General features: G+C 38.3%; 1 long non-coding RNA gene across 1 annotated transcript; it reads right to left on the reverse strand.

Annotated features, from left to right (window-relative positions):
- Positions 1 to 19,675: 19,675 nt before the first annotated feature.
- Positions 19,676 to 25,484, reverse strand: LOC121083012. The gene is made up of 3 exons (XR_005826216.1): positions 25,073 to 25,484; positions 24,448 to 24,633; positions 19,676 to 23,830 (listed from the first exon to the last, which is right to left on the reverse strand). It is a non-coding gene; the product is annotated as an uncharacterized LOC121083012 (long non-coding RNA).
- Positions 25,485 to 25,907: the final 423 nt, after the last annotated feature.

A 25,907-nucleotide genomic window follows, 5' to 3' on the forward strand; every position in this document is an offset into this window, starting at 1 on the left:
CTCAGGGAAGAACTTTTTCCTAATATCCAATCTAAACTTGCCCTGACGCAGTTTTAAGCCATTCCTTCACATCCTATCACCGAACACCATAAAGAGATCAGCATGTCCCCCTCTGCTCCCCATGATGAGGAAGTTATAGACAGAAGTGAGGTCACCCCTTAATTTCCTCTTCTCTAAGCTGAATAAACCTCATATCTTCAGCCACTCCTCCTAAGTTGTGCCCTCTAGTCCTTTCAGCTGCTTCCATTGGAAACAATGTTCTACTAGTAACTGCTGTATGTTGTCTGGAATGTAGAAATCACAATGTTATTATTGGTGTATTTTTTTTCTGTTCAAATAATAACTGTCCTAGTAGACTGTAAAAAACGTATCTAGCCATCACACGGTCTGCTCTGTTGTAAGACCTAATGAGGCAATGTGTACTTACATGTAAGCAGTTCTTTTCAAAGCAAATGTAGTATTGTGTCTAAAATATTTTTAATTTTTAAAAGCAATTATCTCTGCTAGCCATAATATATGGTTTCCTTTGCTCATTAATGATCTGCAGCAACAGAAAGGAGAATGTAGGAAATCTTATATAGCTTTGTCACTCTCGTCTCAAGATCTGATCCAGGATTGAACATTCAAAATATAAATTTTGTCACCAAAATTTTTTCCAGTTAAAAAAAATTGCAGCATATTCCCCAACACAATTTCCCTGTTTTAACGCAATTTTGTGAGCTTTTGCTTTCTAAAAAGCTCTACTTTGTTGGACATTTATTGTCCAGTAAAAATGTTACATGACACTTTTTGGGACCGTCCACTGCAGCATGACAACCAATAAACCTGACTTATTGCCTCTGCCACTATCGATTCTGGATCTATTTCCCCTTAGTCCACTGTTTTAGAAGAGCTTTCTCAGATACAAGAAACTGCCGGTCACCTTTTGTTTAATGAATTAATTACGTTGGTGCCAAATAACCATGTGAAATACCGTTATAGCGTGGACCTCTAAGATCAGCTTCTCCAGAGAGCTAGGTGCCCCTCCTGACAGGAGGATCCCCAAGCTTGTCTTTTCGTCAATCTGGAAACAGCAATGAAAAAAGATTAACTCTCCTCTGTGAAAATCAGGCCCTGTGGTGAATCTGGCCCTTTCAAACAAATTTAGCCTGGGTACATGAGGACCCAGCTGACTCAGAAAAGGGGGGCATCAACTGAGGCCAGGTCTGGAGTGTTTTAAGATAACGTGTACATCTTTAACCTGAATTCACCGCAGAGTTTAATAACTGTGGAAGTAATTTTCATTAGTGAAACGTAACATAGTTATTATGAGGGAGTAATTTTTCAGGTTTAAAATGAGGACTTACAGCAACAGAAGCCAAAAGGATGACGCTAAAATACTTCTACTTACAGATTCATCCAGTGCAAGTACTGACTGTGGAAAGATAGTTGTGAGGCCTAAATTTACTACTTTTGCTGGGTTAATGATTGAAGTAAAAATTTGACTTTTTTTTGGAAAGTTATTTAAAAAAACCCAAACATCAGATCATGATAGTTCTCCTTTTGCTTTAGCAGAAAAGAGAAAAAAAATTAAATACTAATTAATTTCTGTTGGCCAACTTGAGATACTTTTTTGTTAGATACACCTGGAAGTACTGATGAGGTGGAGTACTTCCTAGTGATCATTGGCATTGCAGTTTGGTCTTACTGGTCTTTAAAAAAGGGGTAGCAAGTTCATCATCCTTTACAGTTTATTCCCCAAAAAAGGCACAGATAGGTCTGAATAATATAATTACTATATATAATGTAGGATTTATGTGAAGTTCATCATCCTTTACAGTTTATTCCCCAAAAAAGGCACAGATAGGTCTGAATAATATAATTACTATATATAATGTAGGATTTATGTGAATTCTGTTTGATATGTCTACCTATTTAAAAAGCTCTCCAGTAATGAATTTACATTGAACAGCTGTTTCTGTACTTTTCAAGCAAGGCTGAAGAAATGTAAGGGGGATCTGTACTGCTGCAGCACCACTGTCTCTTTGAAGCCTGCTTTTGAGATGTATCCACTGCCACAAAACCAGCAAAAATAGCTACAGCTGTTATTTCAGACTGCAATTGACTACAAACTGTAACCTTTTTTTCAGACTGTAATTGACTACAGAGGGTGGGTGAAACACTGATAATGTTGAGATACTGCTACGTTAATAACCAAGGATCAAGGAGAATCTTGGCAAGCTGAGAGAAAATCTTTAACAGCACACAGGAACCCTTCTGTGTTCATCATTAGGCATGGCAAAAGACAGGAAAGCATATTCCAAGCAAATTAGCTTCAGTCCAGTGAAGAAAGCAGATCCACCTGTGACTTTAAATATGTTAATTGTTCTACTGTGAGGCAGACAGCTTTGAACTTCTTCCATAAAACACAGCACAATTACTATTAAGAACTGTTAAACAGCTACTATGTGGATGCAATTTTTTCTTGAGAATTATTTGATATATTGGGTTGCCAAATTCTCAATGGATGTGTAACTGAATGAAGAATTTGGATACATATTTATGTTTAATTTCTTAAGATTAAGACTATAATGTAATTAACATTATAAAATATCTTAGCATTTAAAATCAGCTAGTGTAGACATTCTGTGAGTTTAAAATCATAAATATATTGAGACATAAATACAGACTACTCTCACAAGAATCATCCCATATGTTTACTTAATTCCAAATCCCTATTTTCAAAGATAGAAATGATCCTTTTGAGAACATGTTTTTTCTACCCCAACAAAGCAAATTTTGCCTGAAGAAAAAAAAAAAAAAAAAGCATCTGAAATTATGTGTCTTTGACTTGTTGAATTCCTTTACTTGAGAAATAAATCCTGAAAATATTTTTGGTGAAGTCAAATGTTTAGATTTTTATTTGCTTAAATTAATATGAAAACTGAAAAGAAATATTTCCCACAAAATATTAGATTTGTTCTGAAAACATTTTTCCCCAATTTCTAGTATCAGAAAGACACCTCCCTCTCCTTCCCTGCAATGCATTTTCTGTTATATTAATACTAACATTTTTAGTTAAATCTCTGTCAACAAGTACAGACTACTCCTTACCTGTTTGTATGAAGTACACACCTTGTTACTTCTGGAGGAAAAAAAAAAAAAAAAAAAAAAAAGCTAAATTCTTACCTTGTGGGGTTTTCTGTTTTAAGATCGTCTTTTTCTTACAAGTCAGTTCTCTTAAACTGTCAAGCCTTTTGTTCATTGCTTGTTTCTTTGATTTGCTACATATTTTGGGCTGTATTTATTATTTTTGTCTTTTTGTTGCTATTTAAATAGCACTCAGGAAAAATAAACATACACTGTGTCTTTATCTTGACCAGTCTGTTGAGAGAAATAAACATGTCTTAGGTGCGTTATACTTTCTCTACACAGAGATAAGAGTATGTGGAATTCAAGCTCTGGGAATTTTCAGCAGTGATCACACTAGGCTTTCTTTCCCTGGTTATTTTAACACACACAGAAGAATTTGGGTAGCTCAGTTTCATGCTTGCTTCAAAATCCATGTGGATAAGTATGAGTTTATTCTCATACTGTGAACTTCCAAGCCTGATGAAAAATTCTGAAAAAGTGATTTGAATACCTTTTCCACTTTGTCCCCTGACTAGAAACAAAAGCAAAATAATGGGTTGGGAAATACATGGCCTGGCAAGTAGGTACAAGCTCCAGAGCTTGACTGAAGCTAGGCTGCATCCAGAGTGGCCCTGGACTGTTTGTGTCATCTTCCTGCAGATTTACTCTCCCTTTGCATTCTTTGCCATTTTATCTTGTTAGATACCTGCTTCCTGACAGCCTGAACTCCTCCTGCTTCTGTAATTAGATGCAGGGTGGATGTTAGGAAACACAGAAAATGTGGTATTTAAGCTATGGACCTCGGCATTCCAGGCTCTTTGTATTGGCAGTGGAGACAGGCCCACTGCATTTAGCTTCTGGAAATGCCCTTGTTAGAAATCTCCCTCTCTTGATTATACTGATGCATAAGAAACCCACACCGGAGTAGCAGCTCACTACCTAAACCTCAGTGATCCAGCACGTTCACTGACTCCAGTCTCCACTGGGTTCTGCATGCACACCTGTGATGCTGCTAAACCTTGACAAGATTTTTCTCCCTCTGTTCAGAAAGGGAATAGTTGTAGTAAAATCCTTCACTTCTTTGACTTTGTAGATGTAGACTTCTCATCTCTGAGTTTGGAGCTTTCCTTGGCCTGCAAAGCATGAAGGGTGGGCAGAGGGAAAGGGGTGCCCTTCTCCCATTTCCTTTATACAAAAAGAAAAGCAGACACATTTTCACCAGGAAACCCACTTCTTTTACATTTTCTATTTCCCCCCCAAATGTGTTTCTTCAGCATTGTGGAGGCATGGTGAACTACTTCTGTTGTTAGACTGAAACAGATGGCAAAGGATGAGAATATCTTATTTACGGCTCTCAAGGCTGGCAGGTAAGTGGTGCCTTTTCTGCTGTCAGGATCTGAGCTTGCAGTTACTAACTACGCTCACGTCCTCCAGATGCTGCTGGCCATGTTATACCTTTGTTTGAATGCATGTTTGATACCCTGCCTGCATACTACAAGGAGACTGCCTTTGTGGAAGGTGTTATCCAAAATCGGGAGCTCAAAGGCCAGATTCTCTGCCAACGTAAAGCTGCACTGTTGCATAGATTTTTACTCTGCTTCAAGTGTGGCCTTATAAATCATCACCAGCATGACTAAACATTAGAAAAACAAAACAGCATTGAAAGCTTGGTGAAAAACCAGAGGAATCTATTACTATACAATTTAGTGATGTTCAGACCTGCTTGAGCCTGTTGGTATCTAAAGTGGAGCCAGTGTGTGCAAAACTACTGGTTTGTGTATAGCAGTAGTATTGAAAATATACCGTATACTTTGAATTATGAAGCACTGGAATGTGATTCCAAACCTAATCCAAACATTTCCTTGTTCAGTTATCCTGACTTGGAAAAGTTAATCATAAGGAAACAACTCCCAAAATGGGCTCAGCCAGTAGCTGTCTTCTCAATAGGCTGTACAAATGGTGTGAGATGTGATGTTGGCAGCCCTGGCTTTATATGTCTTAGCATTATGACTTAAAGTAAATAACTCCCTCCTCCTTTTTTTGCTGGGTGGAACAGAAGAAAATGAAGCAAAAAGTGCTAAAAGCCACATTATATATATTTCAGATAAACATGCAAGGCAACCAATTTTTACTTTTAAGTTAATAAAATGAGCATAAAGGAATAATCTTCTCCAACAAAGTTCTTTAAGAGTAGTGTGCTTTCTCTTTTATGTTCTCCTCATCCTTCACATCTCTTTTTTCAATTTCTGCCACTCCACGGTACAGATAGGATTGCCCTTTGTTTTACTTATGTATTGACTAACCTTTTTATTCCTTCACTTACATCTTGATTCCCGTTTTTTTCCTTCATTGAGAACTCTGGTTCTATTTCCTCTGGTCTCAATCTCTCTGGTTTTTCTTTTTTCCTGTTAATGGAACGTGTCTCACCATCAGTGTTTGCCCATGCACTCATCCAGATCTGGCTTCAAATATTCTTTTTTTCCCCTGCTGAGGGCACAGAAGATCCCTAGGGACAGATTTATCTGTTTGGTTTTCCTGCAGATAGCATCCAATTTCTAGCTGTCCCCAGCTCTTTTCATGTTGTTAGGGCATGGTTTGTGCTATGCTCTTTGTGATCATCTTAGATGGTTTTAAGGTCCCTGTGATCTTTGGCTTTACCTGCTTTCTTTGAACATAGCATTCCAGCATCCTGTATCCCATGCACTTTGGCCACCTTCCTGTAGAAGCAGCTGTTGGGGGAAAGCTGAGCTGTGCCAGCTCTGATACATTTTAGTTACAATGGGAACACTTTCAAGAAATGCATGGGAAGCATTTGAGAAATAAAGCTCTTTTCACCTTATTGCTTACAAATGCTGTTTTTCACTGCCAAGCAAATGGGAGCTGAAATCCAAAGCAGGTCTTTCGGGATCTTGGATCAGACCTTTTCCCAGTACTCTGAGAAGCAGCCATAATAATGCTCCACAATAATGTGGGGAAGTTACCCAGTTTGGCCCAGTGAGGTTAACTCCTTAAGGAGGTAAAAAAAGGATCTGTAAAGAGGCACTTGCATTTAACATGAACCCCACAGTGTTTCCTAAGTTAAAAAATGAAAAGTATCTTGGCTATGCATCTGAATGAGGGTGGGAGGAAGATAGTGTTTCAAGAGAAGTGTGGGGTTTTTTCTTTATTTCCCCGTCTGTGTTATAGTTATTAAATTCTAATAAACTGATCTCATTTGCACTGAATTTGGTTCTGTTGAAACTCTCATTTAAACAGTTAAACAGATTTTGTTTTGGCAGCAGTCATATAATTCCCAGAAAGAAGGATCTGAAGCAAAGCCCGATGTGTAATAATTTCAAGCAACTGTTTTAAGAAAACCCAATCTCCCTTCTAATCTATAAACCAGATTCCTTGTGACATTTTTATACATCTGAAGTTTCCTTTAAAAAAAATCTGGGAGTAAATTACCTTTTTCACCTTGAAGCAGAAATCACTCAGCATGAAAAGAGAGTGGGTATATTGTATGCTGCCAAAGTCAAATTTCTCTGTATGTACTTAGTCTCTTGGCTAAAAGTGCAAAAATAAGACAGTGGAAGCTTCTTTTCAGTTTTATATTTAACTGTCCATTTGCACCTCTGTCACACATTTGCACTGTCATTAGAGGCAAATTCTCCTCCACAATGAAGGCAAATTCCAGCTCTGTGCAGGAGTCTAATCTAAGGCCTGTCACACAGCCTAAATCCTGTCTAAATCCACATTGTGAGCGAGGAATTTTTTTCAATAGACCTTTTATTTGCCCACTGAATTTTACCCTGAGTTGATACCATGGGCCTGGGACAGCGTTTTGATCTAAGTGTATAGTAGCTTAAAACTTTGTATGCCATGTACAAAGTGTGCTACAGCAAAGTGCATAAAAGTGCAAATACAAATTCCACAAGATATTTACAATATTTACAGCATTTTCACCTATTCTTCCTGTAAAGTAGTGAGAACTGAGAAAAAAGGAAAATAATTCAGCTGCTTCTCAGCTGTTAACTCCAGTACATATAGACTATTATGCATGTATTGGAAATGATCTTGTGGAGTTGTGCTAGCACTTTCATGATGTCCTTTTTGAATAGTTGCAAGGTAAGGATAGTTTCACAGAGAGAGAAGTTTTTTATTTAAATACCACCTTACTTGTTTGTTGTGCAGTTTAAGCTTAATGCTTCTCTCATGCACGGTATCTTTCTGATTTTGACAGCACTTGAAGCATACTCACTCTTTAGTGACAGAAATAACTCCTCTGCTTTATATCACAGATTTACGCACCATCCAGGTGCTCTGCTACACAAATTCAGTTATCTAGCCGGGTACTCCAGAGCACTATGATTGTAACATGCATTGACTGAAATGTTTATCCCAAGTTGAAGAAAACATGACAAATAAAAAAACATAAATGCCACAATGCAAATCCAGGTAAAGTCAATGGATTCTCTTTAGTTTCAAGATGTTTCAAATAAGAAGAAAAATGCAATCAGTGTATCTTAAATGAAATTATGACCAAAGCTATGTTGAAGGTATTGTTATAAACTGATTTTTAAAATAAAACCTTTGTGTTATGTAATACTGGGAGTGCTTTACACTTTATTGTGCTCATTTTTAATAGCAATTCTGGGCAGAAATTCATTGATGCAATAAGATTTTCTACAGTTAGTACAGTGTAATCCCATTGTTTGGAATACGCAATCTACTTAGCAAACTGACTGACATCACCATTAAATTAACAATTTTACAACATAGGACCTTGACTGACACATATTGTCTCCCTCATATTTTAGAAAAGTAAAAGATTAGTAACTTTGCATGCTCATCAACAGGTTAATATAATTTATATGGGTACCACAAAGCTAAGAGGAACTAGTATGCCGAATTCCCTAAAATAAGAATTAAATCAAAATGCTGGCCCACATTCTTGGTAACTTTCATGTTGTTGTTGTTGTTGCTGCTTTGATATTGAATTACATTATTTTGTTAATTTTTTCTCATCTCATAGGAACTCCTCAGGACATTCCTTTTAGCCCAGTTTTATAAGGAAATTAAGATTTTTTTATGATTATGCTGTACACATGTTTGTGTATGACCCGTGTTTTTGTGTATCTATATGTGATTCATTCTCCATTGACTCCAGTTTCCATTGGTTAGTTTTTAATGAATTTGATGGATATGTTTCAAAACTGTTAACTGCTTCCAGGAAAAAGCAGGCTGTTAAGGTAGTGAAGGGACCTGCAAGCACAACCCACAGTGAGGGGAGGCTAACAAATGTACATTTTATAAGCACTGCCCAGAAATCTGCAGAATGTAAAACCTGCTGTTCTCACAATTGTTTTTCTTATTATAGCAATGACAGAAAAAGCTGATAAAAGCTATTTGCTGTATTTTCAGAATAAGAGACATCAGAAGGTTTCGTGGAGCTGAAAGTGGACAATACTAAGTCAGGTTTCTTCATATGCTGATGGATTTTGAGTGATGCAGGTGGTCCACTGGAAAAAAAAAGTCCAACAAATCTTTGTTGGGAAACTTTTAGTATGTGTTATCATGATGACACTTGTATTACAGTTTGATATGACTGAATTGTTCTAGTCCAGAAGAATCATACACAGGCTGCATGAACCCTTTGCTTCAGGATCTGAAGTTCATGAGATGTGTTAAGAATCTTTCCATTGACTTATCAGTCTTTGATTCAGGCCCTGTTTATATTATATATTCATAGACTAGATTCACATGTGGATTTTCAATAAATGGCAAAAATGAATACACGATCTGTTATGTTCCAGGAGTTAAAGTGCTATTATATCATGACAAAGAATGTCAAAACAGATGAACTACATACACCTAGCAATAGTAGTGCAGTAATTTGTTTCCAGATAAAGGTTACTTAGGTTTATTTTAAAGGTTACCAAAACTGAGTTTAAAGCTAAACCAACACCTTGTGTGGCTTTTGCAGTGACAATGGTGGCAGTGTCTGGGTAGCGTGGGGATCCATTCACCACCCAGGAGAGTATTCTTCAGCTCAAGTTTGGGAAAAGGTTAGATGTGTCAGATGGAAAAAGTGACAACGGGAAGGACTGGGAGGAGGCGAAACTCATGGTGCAGGTCTTCCCGCACTACTACAAGAAATTCATGGCAGAAGTCCTAAGGTGGTGGCGACAGCCCAAGCCCCTCAAAGCTTTTGAAGAGGATGCAAAGATTGCGCTGTCCTTGAAGAAAAGCTTGCAAGGCTCGATTGCTGTGTCTCTCAGGAGGAGTTTCTGTAAGTGGCAGGGCCAGTCAGTCCCTGCCCTGCCTCAAAGAGAGTCCATTCTTAGGCCACCCTTATTCTGTGACAGGTAGCGTATGTGTCTTCATTAGGGTTTTGGAAAAAAGGAATTGCTTGTGTGCAGATTGTAACTGAAAGGTTATAACAGAAACTATATATATATAAATATATAAACCAGGAAATATGAATGTGTGTATATATATATGTGTATATATATATACGTATATATATAAACTATAACTGAAAGATCATAACAGAAAGGTTTCATGTAGAACATGCAGAGACATCTTATCATTGACTGTTCTCAATGAGGCCTTGAACAACGCTGTCCCTTAGCAGACAGGTACCGATGATACAAATGTACCAGTCGTTCCTAACACAGCAAAACACAGTGCATGTAAGTATGCTGGCATTTATGAACCAAAACCAGAAATGCACGAGCCCAGAATGCAGATGGGTCCAGGACTGAACTGCTTGAGGTCTGCCTGCATGCTCAGCTTTCCCCATGCTGGCATCCTGCTGTGTGCGCTGTGCCATTGCTGTAGCAATATAGACTTTCCCACTACTGGGTTATTTCACATTTTTTCAGTATAAGGATTTCAGTACATCATACATATAGAGCCATGCAGCTAAGTCACATCTCATTTAACTCTTCCCTTTAAAAGGGGATAATTTATTAAGGATCTGTTTTGCCAGGCGATCAGAATCTCCTAGTTTTCAATTTTATATGTATTAATATAAAGTGTTATCCCAGTTGAGTAGTAAATTAGAAGTGATTATGGTATGTAAGTTGACAGGTACTGTCTAGAGAGAAAGACTGAGCTGACCAAAATTGTATTTCATGCAATTTAACTAAAATGCAAAGAATATCTTGTATAACTTTTTGGATCTGGTTTTCAGCCACTGAATTCATTCACAGTAAATCTACATAAAAAAGCTCTGTATAAGAGGAAGGTAATTTCCAAGTGACTAAACTGCATTTGTGCAGAAGTCTTTCTGTGTCTATGCCTGTAAAATGATAAAAAATACACACTGTTCAACATCAACACCTTGCATGTAGCTGGTGCACATTTGGTTTCACACCTGTTGGTATTCTACCACATTCCTTAAAAAATAACTGAAAAGAACTCATGAAAACAGTGTTTGGGACCTACTGAAGCAGATTCAAATTCACAGCTTTTAAAAATGTGAAAGAAAGAGTCCCATTTCCTTCTTTCTTCTATTAAGAACAGACTCAACTGAGAAAGAATTAAATTTCCTTTGTAATTTAAGAAGACATAAAAGTAATTCAATACCTGTATGCTAAAAAAAATCTATGTATTAATATATATATTCATGTAAACGTATTTATGTATCTATTTAAATCTTTTTTCAGTTCTGTCCTGGTCAACCTTCTCCTGCTCTTCTTTGTTAACACTACTTTGTTTGAGGGCTTGCACAATTCCTTTTTTACCTCATGAATTTCTAATATGCATTCCCATACGTCATGTTTCTCTAGTAATAGTACATGAAAATGTTTTATCTCAATGGATATACTTTGTCCATCTTTGCTTTTCTGTCTCTGTTTGAAAACCACCTGGTAGAAAAATTACTAGAGATTATGATTTCTATCTTCTTTAACTGGACTTTTCACCACTAATCCTTGTATTTCAGATCTCAGGTGAAGTCACACGAATTTTTAGCCATCTGCACCTGGAGATGATCCCATAAGGCTTAAAAAACTATTCAACACAGAAATGTCAATACATGATCATGCTTTGAGAAGTTTGAAACTTATTTTAGGTCTTCTTGGTAAGTCATCAGGTAAATGATGAAAAATCATACAGGAAAAGATTAGATTCCTCTGCTGAAGATTGCCATAACATATATGTAATATTTTCTGTTTAAGTTTACTCCTGTTCTGCGGCTGTAGTGCCATCTTTTGCTTCTACAGAAGAAAACCAGGATCAAGTTTATTCTTTGCCTTCTTTCCTGTGCTGGAAGATTTAGCATTGACATGTGTTAATTGAGTTTGTTTTACTTGTGCTGACTAGGCATGCTTTTCCCCCACAATGTAACAGTTTATGTTTCTTGTTATTGAAATGATAATGAGTAGTTCTAAAGCCAATACATATTCTTTTTTGTAATAAAGAAGGATAATGAGAGCCTGATATAGCACATGGTCAGTGTGGGAAGAGTAGTGGAAGAATACAGCATGTTAGCTGGATTGTTCGAAAAACAGTGCTGTCCACACGTTCAGTTCTTTGCCTTTAGGGCATTTGGTCCATGGTATTGCTAGCTTAATATTATCATCAAACACTTTAAGTTTGATAAGCCTCTAGGTTGCAAATGAAAAGTCAGGTTTGAAATACTGTGCTATGGAAGTGAATTCATGCCATCTCCCAAATGTTAGGCAGTGATTGCTTCTCCTGTTTAAGAACTGAGAACCCTTGCAGAGCACCAGTGGCACAGTGGAAAATACTTCCCAATTGCTGCTGGATTTTTATTGTTTTTTTGGTTGACTGGAAATAAATCCTGGGAAGGATAACAGCATCAACAGCAATTATACTTATTTAAAAACAAAATGGAAAAAAAATACATTTTTGAATTTTCAAGGAATTTGGAAAAGTCAACATGACCTTTTATTTCATTGTATAACACATCTCTAAGGCTTACCAAGTAAGGAACTGGACAGTTGGAAGAGTGAGAGCTCCCAGGGATGCTGAGGCCATGGGCTCCAAGCAGTCTGCCTGGCATCCCTCCCGCAGCCTTCACATCCGGATGCCTGGGGAGCCTGGGATCCCAAATGTTAAGGATCCAGGAGCTTGGGACCTAGGTCTCCTAGAAAGAAGTATGCTGGAAGCCCAAGCTAGGCATCCCAATGTGCTTCTCCATCTTCAGGGTGCTGGAAAGCTGTAAACCCAGGAGACCTCATGGTCCTGAGAGGTCAAAAGCCACAATTTACAGACTCCCAGATCAGGCAGTGAAGGAAATGGGCGCCAGGAGAGCTGGCCTGCTGGGGTGCAATAAGAATCTGAAAAATGTTCTGCTTTTGATGAATCCTCATTTGCTGATGGAAAAGTGCTCTTTGGAAAATTTCTGAGCAGCTGTAACTATTCTGCTGATGTTGTCTTTTAAGATAATTTTATTTTGAGTTATAAAAGCTAAAAGCTGAACCTGTGTTGATTTTGGTCTGAAGGTTGCAAACTGGAACAGAGAAAGATTGGGAAACCTCATGAAAGAATGCATTTCTGCCTTGACCTTGTATATAGATGTCCCCACCAAAATCAGTTGGAAGTTTAGTGTTCAATGATATCAGCACTAAACTATCAATGGAATATATGTCTGCTGTGTATCAGTAAGGGTGGGACTGAAGGAAGGTGACCTGGGCTCACTATAGGAGAGGTTTGAAGAGTTGCTCCTGTTCCATTGCTGCAGTTACTTTTTTTGGTGACCACATGCTTACCTGTAGTTAAGCGTTACACTAATGAGGATGCTCACGTTGGATTTAAGCAAGTGTACTGTGTTTTCAGGTTTAAGGTTGTAAGGGTTATCCCAGTTTCTTTCAAGGAAACAGATTGTGTCAAGTCATGTCCATGAAGTGCTTTGAGATATTTCTATGGGACACTATAATCTATTTACTTTCTATTACTTAAAAACAAATGATGGAAAAAAATACATTTCTGAATTTTTCAAGAAATTTAGAAAACTCATCATGATCTTTTGTTTCATTCTATAAAACATTTCCGAGGCTTACCAAGTAAGGAACTGGACAACTGGAAGAATGGGAGCCCCAGAGATGCCGAAGCCATGGACTTAATTTTATTTTGGTAATTATTAATTATTTTTCCGTTCTTCATTGTTGCACTGTCTTGAACAGAAAAATTACCTGAACTCATTTTAGCCACGGTCTTCATTTGTAATTAAAAGTATGTGTACATATAGTAGAGGGCACTGCTTGACCCATTTATGTCTAGAGGTCGTGCATTTTGATTCTGGGGCATAGAGTCACTACATTCTATTTATTCTTTTGGTCTCTGGTATTTTTGCTGCTCCAGCTTATTTTTTAATTTTTATTATTTTTAAGTCTCCAGCGGACTGGGATACAAACTCTGCAAATTCACCAGGTTATAGTGGATGGCCAAGAATGATTAATGTCATGTGTTAGTTTTGGAGTGGTTTTGGATGTAGATATACTGCAGACTGTGGTGTTTTGTGGAATTTTAGATTGAAGTGCAGCCTGTCCGTGTCCTCCACATATTGTTTGATGGTTGTGGCTGAGTAATCACATCTATTGCAGCTGTCACATTAGGGGAATTTGAACAAATCATGGACTTCCCCCCCACCCCCCCCCTTTTTGTAGTGCCAAAATCCAAAAATATGTTAGAACAAAATGTTCATTTTGTCCCTTATGTGTCTTAGAAAGGTAAAGTTCATTGACTGTGTTTGCTATTAGTACATTTCAAGTTGGACAAGTCTAATAACTATGTTTATTCTGTAGGCTTTACCTATTCTATGAAGGGCAAAACCTGCAATCCTTATTTCCTCCTGAATCCCTATTCAACTTTATGGAGATACTGATGCAACTGAAGGAATTATATTAGATTTTTAGGCAGAACTGGGGGTAGAAATGGTGCCTATGTTTTGGGTGAAGCATTGTGTGCAAGCTGAGGTTCCCATTTTCGTATCTTCTAGATCTTCTTTGCTTTCTCTCTTACTGTATATTAGATGTGGTTGTTCTTCCTTTTCCAGTCATTACTGTTACTCTTGTTTGCCCAGTAAATGTTTATGTGGAGCCACAGGTGAATGCTTCTCACTATAGTTAGATCCTATTGTCCTTGAGGCAGGTGGGCAGGCATCTTCCGTGTGTCTACTCATAGCTTATCAGGTCAGAAGAACAGGCAGTGGAAGAATTTGCTGCTCCTGTAGAACAAGGAAAAAGTATGGGTCAAAATTTCCATAACTTTACTTCTGGTAATTTCCTATTTCCATATTTAAACACCTTAACACCAGTGATCTTTTTCAGAGATATTGGGTCCCTTAGCTCCTATTGGCACCTATGGTACTATGGGGAGCTTTTATATATTGGTACTTTTATATAATGAGTATACAACCTGAATTTTAGACACATTTTTTAACACTCAGTGTCCATGATATTGATACTTCAAGAGAATTATTAAGGTAGGGCAGACATTAAGAAGTTTGTCAAATTAGTTCTTGCAATTAGGAGAAATTTTGTGAAGTCAGATTTTTGTTTGTTTCTCTGTATTTAATATTTCTGACTCTGACAATGCATCAATGCATTGCTTTGGTACACAACCCAGGACTTTTCTCATGGTCCATTCCTCCTGTTTGCTGTAAGCAGCGTAAATGATAAGGAGCACACAGAGCTTTATGATGTCTTCTCTAGTTGTCCCTGTTATTTTAAAATCCGGAAAAGGAATGTATTGTAAAAGACCTTAAAGGGTATTTGCACTCCTATAATCAAGAAGGTCTTGCTTTTTTTCTAGATTAGTGGCTTTATATAGATGCATCTAGAACTGTAGGGTGACATACTGTTTAATGTTCACATGGCTGTCAATGTGAACACATGCAAAAGGAAGGGGCAAACAAATAGTAGCAATTAAGACAATAAGCTCCTTACATTCAGCGAAGGGTCTTACAATTACTATTGTTTTTCCATATATCTAGTTTTCACCCTACGTAAATTAACTAAAAAGACCTATTCTGGAATAAAATTAAGCATAGTTTTGCAGTACAGTCTTGCAGTACTAAATTTTGTCTAATGTACTGTTAACTTGCAGCAGAAAAGGTAAAAATAATTTTTTTCATTTGAGATATTTTCACAAAATCTTCTTGGAGATATTTTTTTCCAAGTGGGAGACACATGACTTTGCGACCTTAAGTGCCTGGTAAGGTATTCTGAATGTCTTTTGATTCTACATATATAATTACTTGCTCGATCAAGCCCTTATATTTCTATATTACTTTGAAGTGATTCGTTCATGCATAGGCACCTTCTTGTCTTGAATCCCAAGATCCTTGTTATCCCATGAGCATGGTATAAGCAGAAACTGAATAGTGAACAGATTAATTTTCTTTCCTACTCTCAGGAGATCTCTGCATTCCTAGTCTGTTCCTTGAATCATGTCTTAAGATATTTTTGACATAGCCTGTTCCTCCCATAATCCCCAAAATTCTATTTTTGGACCTCAGCATTGCTAAAGTTTAAGCAGAGTCATCACAAGTAACAGCAGTAGGATGTGGTATATATTGTTCTAAATTCAAGTGAAATCACATCTTTAAAATATTTTCCTTAGTTATTTTAGGTATTTCTATTTCACAAACAAAAGGCGATGGATGATATTTTAACTGGATGTGAAATGTCCTCCTCATAGAGTTTGGCTTTATGCCCTCTATTTGAATCAATTATTTTGAAAAGAATGATGAATGGTAGCAGTCCTATTTACTGATCTACCAGAGATTTTTAAATTTGGCTTCAGTTAAGATGTGTGAAATTAAATTTTAATGGCTTTTTAGATTCAAAGGGATATTGGAAAAGAACAGATTATTTGTACTGGAACAGCTTTACTCCTCTTTTCTGGGAAACACCCCCTCACCAATGCTCTCCAACACTGGATAAATCCTTTTTTTTCCTTCCCTGTTTTATGAACTACCTCCTACATATTAATCATTGCCTACACTTTTCTACAACTTGTGTGTTATATAAAGGCAGAGGTTTTGTATAGGTTATAGGCTGCTGTAAGGCTGAACTTTTTTAAGGCAAGTATTTCTTAGATGCCAATATCCAAATGTAGGCATGGCTGTCAAGAAATTATCGGGTTGTCAAGAAATTATCAGGTTGTATAGAATGCTCAGCCTTTTAGTTGGTCAAAGACTTGAACGTATTGACTAGAATACATTTGAGTCGATAGGAATATGCAGTCACAAGCAAACATTTGGAAAGGTTAATTGGAATTATTTTGATTTTGAATGTCCTGTTTGACAACACTGGAGGGCCTCGATTTTCAGAAACTGCATTCTGTGGAAACGAGGCTTCTCTAAAAATGTTTCAAAAGGGCATGTGAGGTCCATTGTCAGCAGTGAAATTATTGGCTGTTGGTTTTGTCCAAGAAGTATTTTAAACTATTGTAAATGTAAAACAGTACTATGATATTTGTAAAGCTAGCATTTATTTCCATAAAGATTAATGACATAATTTGCATCTGCTCTTGCAAATGAAAACCAGCTCGCCTTTTGCCTTGAAAATCTCACTTTCTCTCTACATATGAAATCTTTGTAATGAAGGTAAAAGACAAAGAAAGAACATCATTAGTCAGAGTCTAAAGTATCAAGATGAGCAAATTATCTCCAAAGAAAGAACTTAAATAGTGTGATTTCTTTGGTCAGTTTATTTTGGCTTATTCTTTTGAAAATAATTCAGAGTTCGATGACGTCAGAGCAATTAACTGAATTAACTAAAAGTCTATGAGTATTTTTATGTTCATGTATGTATGTATATATGAGCTTAGGAATGGGGGTGGGGGGGTGGGAAGGAAACTGATTTATTTTCATATTGTCATTAAATGCTGGATTTTTAAGACCTTAGAAGATTAGATCAATGCTTAGTTAAGATCTCAAAGATTAGCAGTGAGAAGTGTGAGTTACATTTTTCGGTTTTCTGCCCAATATAGTTGGAGTCAATTGCCAGTGGCCTGGCCTCATCCCTTTGTGTTTTTTGTTCTATTTCCAAACCCACTCACTGCACAGCCCCACAGTCTTCGAACTATACCCGGCCCCAGACAGTATTAACTCCTGCTCCCGAGCAGTGAAGATGGTATTGTGTAAGAACATCTTGCTGCCTCCAGATAAACAATACCTCCTAAGTCCCCCAAAGAAGGATACGTTGTGATGACTGACGTAAGAAACAATACAATAAAGCTTTAAAACACCCCAGGGATTGCTGGAAACCCTCTGTGTGTAAATTCTAAAGCCCATTATACCTTACAGAAATGACAGCATTACTCTCTGTAAACTCAGGACTCTTGTTTATCCTTTAAATGCAATTGATGTGACCAAAGAAGGATTAAACATGTCTTTACCTGTGTTACTGTTTCAGATGTTTTGGACTGAATTATCTTTTAGCAACACTGAGATATACTAGGACTCTCTGGTCTCATTTATTTGATGATTCGCTTGGTACATACCTTTATTCTTTTTTTTTTTTTTTTTTTTTTTTTCCCACTGTGTGCTTCTTATTAAGTTGTCAACAACAGAACTCCAGGAGACATCTGAAGGCAAGGACTTTTTATTTTTTTGTCAACATAGTATTTCAGGGGAAAAGAAAGCTATATCTTTGTTTATGATTAATCTTTTTTCCCCCCATGATCAGCATTAAAATCCCTGCAATTTCAGAAAGAAAAAATGAGAAAAGTTTAGGCTTCATGTCATTATTCAATACCAAAATTGCCAGGGTTTAAATTAATGAATGAGAATCTTTAGGCTAGAAGTGGTTAGGAAATTCTGGTGAAACATTTTTCATTGGAAAATGCCATTTTAGAAATTTCTTCTTAAAGCCCCAAAGCTTTTCATGGAGATGTATCCTTGTAGATGAAGCTTTCATGGAGAAGATTTCTGGATCAAATGAGAACAAGGAAGATTGCACACACCGTTACCATAACTTATTCAGTAGGCTAGTGACCTGAACGACACAGGCCCTAGAATATTTCAGTGTAAGACTCTCCTTCCCTCACTGAAAATGCATAGGGACTCCTGATTTTTTTTTTGTTTGTTTCTTATTTTCTTCCTTTTTTTCCCCCATAAAATTTGGAAATATCTCAATGTACATCTCAGTCATGGTTTCCATGACATTATCCTGATTTTTCCTCTCATGAGATTCCCTTCTCAGCCTGACTAATAAGCTTGAGTGAAACATTCCTCTAACAGGGACACACCACCTCCATTAATCATCCTGACTTCTTCAGCGCTAGCTGGGTAGCCTGTCTGTCAGTACCCTGTGCAGAACAGTCATGTCCTGAGAGTACAGTGCCTTTTCCAGCTCTGGACATCTCCTGGTCCTTTCCTGTTGTTGTGTGCAGCGGATGCAAGGCAGGTTCTGCTCACAGTATTTCTGTGTCAATGTATTTCAATATAATTTGGATGCTCATTTCTTGTTGTTGACTCTGTCATTGGCATATTTGAGATTCAAGTGTTTTGCAGTCTGGGTCAAGCTGGTTTCACAAGAGCGAACTCCAGCAGCAGCCAAGAGCTTGTGCAGCCATATCCTTCTTCCCTAACCTGGGTCTGATTAAGCCCAAAGTAGAGTTGTCAGATGCTATCAGTGAAGTCATCCTTTGCCATCATTCAGTGTCAGGGGAGGCAATGCCCTGGCAATGGCTCAGCTGTAGGTCATGTGGACATATTTGAACATGGGGGGCTGTTTCATTTTGTTGACATCAGGAAGAAGAGTCTGGCCACATGGTACGGGATGTAGCTCCCACCTGTTTGCTCTGCACCAGCACCACAGGAGGGATCCCTTCAGCACAGAGGCAAGGGGCACAGCACTTTTAAAGAGATGAGTAATACAGTCCCCTCTGCCCCTCATCCTCCCTCCCATACCCCAGCAGCTCAGGATACTGCTCCTCTACCAGCAAAGCAACAGCTCTGGTGCTTAAAGCTGAAGCCTGTTTTTATGCTCAGAGGTAAGAAGATGAACAAAACAGTTCTGTGGGCAAAAAATTCCTTCTGTTCCCCCAGCTTTGTCCTGAGCTCATAGTTGGGGGATCAGTCTACCTGAGATGTAGGTGACTTATACAGTTGTATTAGGATAGCCATCCTTTGTGCTGTGTTAACTTGCTTTGCGGTTTGGCTTCTGACCACCTTTTTCTCCTATTGAGACTTGTTTTTTTCTGTTTCAGGATTGGGTGAGCATACACTGCAGACACTTAATCCCAGAAATACACATTTTAACATCTCTCTAATAAAACTGCCGCAATGGATGTTGTGCAGTACTTCAGGAGCACTCTGACAAGTGGATACATCTTACCTGCGTATTGGAGTTGAATTAATGACTGTCTTCTTACTGCCCTCAGGGATTGCTGAGTGAGATATTAGCAGAATATGCACTTGTTCCCTGAAAAATTGTGACTTATACTTGTATGGCAGTATCTAAGGAGTAAACACTTGTGTTTTTATACAGTCTCTGTGTTACCCAAGAGGAACAGAGCCTCTGTATCCGACCTTGGGGTTCTGACATGAACTTCAGAAGAGACGTTCAGATGAAAGGGGGATACATCTTAGTCAACTAAGTTTAATGTTTAAATGTGTTCAATAAATATTTCTTGATCAGGAAAATCAGTTGCTCTAGTTTTGTAGCTGGTATTGAAGAGGGTACATTACTGTGATACAGACAGATGAGGTAAATCAGAAACATAAAAGAACATGCAGTACAGAGAGTGAGTAGTTTTTTTACATCATGAAGTGAAGATGTACATCAAAATCACATCATTAAGATATTTATCTTTCTCCCTCTGTAAACTGAGTACTGACAAGTGCATGCTTATTACTATCTGAATATCAGTAGTATTCTGTCTTGAAATCCAAGTCCAAATATGTCTTCATTGCTGTCTTGTTCGCACTGTCGTGTCATGAACTGTCATTTTAAAAGAGACATAGGGCTCACATGGGACGATATAAAGAAGTATATAAGGAAGCGCGTCTTTTTACATGACCTTTAATGATATAAATTTGGTAGGGCCTACATGTAGTGTGTCTCTTTACTCCAGGGATTAGTGACTTTCATTGTGCAAACAGTGCAATGCTGAGAATCTGAGTCATTGAGGAAATAGGGCAGGTTTTGAAAACTGATCCTTTGCCATTGACGTACATGTAGGAATAGAAATGTTTTTGTTTTACGGGAATAGAACATCTTAATGAAAGGATTCGGAAGGAAATCAAACACAATCAGTAGTACACATCACGTTCATTTTTGGTGTGGCTGTTCAAGGAACTCAACACATACCAGCTATTTTAATTATAAATCAAGTGCGCCATTCAGACCATACTCTGTTACTTACTGAAAACGGTATGTTCTGAGATGCACCCCTCCCACTTTCTTATGAAGGAGGAAAATTAGGTCACTAGGTAGCAAAGACCACAACCACATCTTCTTATCTGACTGCCTGTGAAAAATGCAGTCTTCTATGAAACTGCATTTCTACCAGTGAGGGTTTCACGTTTGCCAACAGGCTGGAAGCATAAACAGATTTTCTGGGAGGAGATAGTAATACACACAGCAGTTAGTAGACTCTTTTCTGAATAGGATAGCCAACATGATTTCAAAATGTGAATATCAGACATTACAATACTAATTCCCCTTTCTGTATATACACTCTGAGGAACTTTACAGCAAAAGAAAGGGAAACAAAATAGCAAAATACTCTTAACAAAGCCACTGGGAAGATTCAACAGCTTTGAGTTTTTATCCCCAGTTCAATGGAGAGCTTAAGCACATGCATCAAGTCCACATTTCTGGAGAAGGCAACTGGAAAGCATGGCATCCCTTTGCCCAGTTCTGGTCAGTCCTTCCCAAAAGTACATTCCCAGTTGCAGGATGTGTAGCAACAGTTTTCAGCTTCCCCAGCTAGACAGTGCTTGAGAATTTTGTGCCAGCACTTGCAGCAGCAGTGTTTATGTGCTGAATTGTCACTGGATGAAAGATACAGTTTAGACTGGCAGAAGTCTGCCATCAATATGCAAGTTAAGATAAAATATGCTTTACAAGAACAGCTAGGCAAAGAATAAGAGAAGAATCAGATACTCTGGATTCATTTGTTTAATGACATTAGACAACGGGCCTCTTTTGCTTCTTTCTTTTTTCCAAGGGCTTAATTTAAAAGCTTTTAAAATCATTGAAGGACTTTCAGGGATTATTTTTTTCCTTCATATAGTAGTGTGAAAAATGACCAAATTGTCTCAGTGGTTTGGTACAGTGAGACACAGCCTGAGACTGCTGCAAATACTTGCCAGAAGAAAAACATAATTTCCCCCCCCCAGTGCTTTGTACTCCTCTTGTTTTGTTAAAAAAAAAAAAAAAAGGATTTTTGCTTTTTTGCTTCCTTTTCTCTTTTGCAGAAATACAATACTTTCATTGTTATCTCTACCTTATTCTGTACTGTGCAGCATCCAAATCAGATGATTTTGGATTAAATCTTATTAAGATAGCTATCTGTTCCTGATGGTTTTGTCCAAGCTTGTGCAAAGGAAATTTTTTCTATTTTAGCTGCTCCAAAATATGATTTGGCTACTAAGTGAATAAGGTAGGGAAGCACTCCCAGTTTGCTTTAAGGACCTTGATGTGGGATATGCATGGCCAATGGAAAACTGAGATTGCAGTTGTGACTTCATGGGGCTGGTAGACTTCACGTGGATTTCAAATCCTCTGTCACTTTGCAGACAGGCTGCAGCCTTTCAATCAGCTAGAAGGGCAGTGCCAGGCAATCCCTCTCTCCTTGCATGGGAATGGTCCTGGCTCTGTGGCTCTGGGAGAGGATCTGGCCGTGCTGGCAGACCTGCTTACCAGATCTCTGTATCCAGCAAGGCATGAAATAAAGGGGGACTTTTCACAAACAGTAGATCAGAACTGAATTAAAGCTATTTAGCTACTGTGGAACACAGGCAATGACGCTGACACCCATATGTTAAAACAATATTTATAGACTTTTTACTGTGATCCCATTGACATTTCAGGTGAAAGATCTCTCATACTGATATTCAGAAAGGGCTTCCCAGAGCAGCCCAACCCATTGTTGGCTTTAATGACAACAGTTTATGGAAAGCTGAACTCTTTATTGTACTCTGAGAGCCTCATCCAAGGTCCATGGAAGTAATTTCTCTCCAAGGAATCATAGAATCACAGCATGGTTTGGGTTGGAAGTGGTCTTAAAGATCATCTAAAGATCATCACCCAACCTCCCTGCTGTGGTCAGGGACACCTTCCACTAGACCAGGTTGCTCAAAGCCTCATCCAACCAATGGAAGACCATTAAAAAAAAAATAGTACCTTAGTTTCACCTTTTCCTCACTTTCATTTTGGGTCTTGGCCTACATGATGTTCAGGTCCATTTCAGTAGAGGAACAGACTTGTTTTCTAGATCATGTGTGCAGAAGGAGCTTACGGTAAAGGTGACTTCTAATCTGTTGGTCCCTGTTTGCTAATTAGCTCTGAGGGATGGGTTTGAAAAGCAGATATGAAGCCAGTAAGTGGCTTTTGTAATTTTTTAAGTTGTCATGATAATTGAGAAGGAATTCAAGAATGGAGGGGTGTAATGGGAGAGAGAGGTTGTGCTCCTCTTAACATGAGAGCAGCAATAGCTGGCAGTTTCTACAGAGTATCTGGCTAAGCAGGGCTTGGTCTACACAGCTTGTGGCAATGTCTTCAAGTAAGATATTGTATTTTTTTAATAAAGACATTTATTACTAACATGAATTAGGGACAAGAAAGACCTTGGAAAAAGCGTAAGACTTTTAAATAAATTTTACTGCTAAGCCTTGCACTACGTAGGTGGACAGACTACGTATTTATATATTTATTGCTTATTTTTAGTGATGTGAATCTGCATAATGTATCATGGAATAAGATTGTGAAAGTGGAGAATGATGGACACTAATTGTCTGCAGTCTGAGATAATGTACCCTGAAGAAACAGAAACCTTATCAGAAACAATCTATAGTGGAATTAGAGCATTTCTGAGACACGCCCCCCCCCCCAACAACAAACAACCTTGGCCTTGCAGTTGCTGCTGTAGGCCTTTTACATTGTATAATATTTGTGTAATGTGTAAGGGATGCAGGTAAAGCTGATGGCTGTCATGCTAAGAGGACAAAATATTTCTTCCAAACAGTGAAATACCTAGACACTGCCTCTAACCTGAACATAAAATCCTCTTCTTCAGTTATGAGTGTCTACAGAAGCATGGGTATTTATCTGTGACCTAAATTCCCCTTGAAAAAATCGTTTTCTCTTGAGATGGCTATGTTAATGTTATTTCACTACTCCACTCCAGTGATATCTCGTAAAAAAGATTTCTGCCTTACCGCATTATTTAAAAGCACATTATATTTTGTTGGTAAAAGCAAGCTCCTTCCTACCCTACAGGGAGGAAGGAGCTGTTACCTGCTTTTCCAGCCAAGATTCTTGAGCACTCAGCAGATGTTAATACTGCAGTTGGTTTTGCAAGCCACGTCCCGGGTGGACATGCAGGAGCTCTCTGCCACGCCGCTGCCCAGGAGGGTTGAACCAGCTGCGGCTGCTGGGCTCCTGCGCTGCCTGGGCAGAGGCGGGTGCTGCTGGTTCCGTGCCGGCATCGAGCAGCCGTGGTGCTCATGGCTGGCGTGGCTGTAGCTGCAGCAAGCACTGTCTTGTGGGTTCAAAAAGGAATTGATCCTTTCATTTGTTTTGGCCTCCTGGAATGCAAAAGAATTAATTAATTGTAGTTTAAAAGTGCTGAGCTCTCCTGAGACTTACAGAATTTGCTTTTTCATCTGAATACTTTCCCCTTTAAAGCCTCTTTTTCCTGATAGCATACACATTTTTCAACAACTAATATTTTCCTTTGCATAGCTATATATACACTCTCTCTCCACGTGCTAAAGAAACACGTGCCCAAATGAAACCACACATACCATTTAACTCAAAATGCTCTCCTGTGTACATCTGTTTCTCATTAGTTTTTCCCTCTGCTTTATACATAGACTTTGCTTTAAGAAGTGTCATTACATTAGTTTGCATTACAGTATTATTTTTCACTCGGCTATGTACTAGTATAGTGGACACATACTTCCCTTAGAATTGCATATGTTTTTTTGAGGGCAGAATATGACCATTGCATTTGTATACAGCATGTATACAAGTGTATATTCATTCATTAAAGAAACTAGCATTTTAAACCTACGTTTTATACAAATATCAGGAATAAAATATTCTAAACATAATGGATATGTGATGCGGTTTGTACCTGTGGGTATTTAGCATGCAAAAGGTTTCTTTGTGTATATGCAAGAGAGGGAAACAAGTACAGTACCTTCAAGCTGATGGGACATCTGTGTCTGCTTGAGCTCTGCATCTGCCCTCAGATTCCTCTTCATCAAAATTTAAGCACTGCAGTTCTGCAAACACCTGCACAATTGTGGCCACAAAAGAAACTACAAGAGCAGCATTTCCTCACTGTTCCTAATATAATAATTTTCTGAAATCCCATATGGCTTACCTAGAATGGGGAAAAAAAATTCCTGTATAACAGCAACGAGTTTAGAAAGGTGACTAGAGGACCACCTGACTAAGAAAATCAACATACTATTTGAGGGAATAACGGTAAATATCAAAATACAGTTATAGCTTACCAATTCTAAAATATTGCTTAGAGTCTGCAGGCCTTGTATGAAAATAAATATTGTATTTTATATTTATGCATGTACATTTTAATATACAGATGCTCATATGCAATTTAATTACATTACATTTCTGCAAAATCTTGCTAATGATCATTTCCTTATTTCTCCTTCATATATATAGACCATTCATACTCCTGTAACTAATTATGCTCTGAACCTGCGAGTTCTGATTTACATCATGATGATATAATATACAATCCTAGATTGCACAAATCCATGTGACAATTTTAACAGAAACATGCTAGCTTTATTCACCCGTGTGCCCAGTTCAGTGATGTGCTAACCCAGCGCTTGTGTTACCCATTTGTTTCCTGCAAACCTATCCTGGTACAGTCCCTGGAATACGCTCCAAATGGCTACGCACTGATTGCTGTACCAGGGGAGGAAGGGTGCTGGGGGATGCGCCTGTGCTTCCCCAGCCCTTATTCCTGTGGGGCTGTGGCTGCTCAGCAGCTCCCTCTTGGGCTACACCACAGCCTGGGGAGGAGCTCCCCTGGGGTTAGTTCTTTGAGTTTGGGGGTCCTTCCATAAATCTTTGCAAAGCCTCCATTGCCTGGCCTCGATTTCAAGAAGGCTCGGACCACAGGTGACTCAAGCTTTCACAGTCCCCGGGAAGCAGCCCCGGGGAAGGGAGGGAGAACAAAGGAGCTGATCCCCATTTACTGCATGCCTGGCCCATCCCAGATAAAAGCAGCAATGATGGGCATGTACATGGGTTAAGGACAGTTAGAACACAGTGTGCTAACTTTTCCCACCACGGCCATGCCTTATATGTCAAAAGACAGGAAAAGAAATTACAGGAAATAATTATGCTTGCCCTCCAATCTCCCAGGACATAGTGAGGGAAGTCATGCTGCCTGAGTAACACAAGAGTGGAAGAAGGCAAGAATACACTCCAAACATGATTATTCAAAAAGCCCTGACCTTTGTGAAATAATAAGTTGGCCTTTAAGCAGAAAAGTCAGGAAAGCCTTGATTTAAAACATCATTAAAAAACTATAATATGGTAAGTAACAGTGTCAGGATGCGTGATGGCATTGTATGATTATATTCACTGATTATCTCATCATCTGCATAATTCATTATAGCA

The sequence above is a fragment of the Falco naumanni genome, chromosome 2 (assembly GCF_017639655.2).
Source record: "Falco naumanni isolate bFalNau1 chromosome 2, bFalNau1.pat, whole genome shotgun sequence".
NCBI classification, from domain to species: Eukaryota; Metazoa; Chordata; class Aves; order Falconiformes; family Falconidae; genus Falco; species Falco naumanni.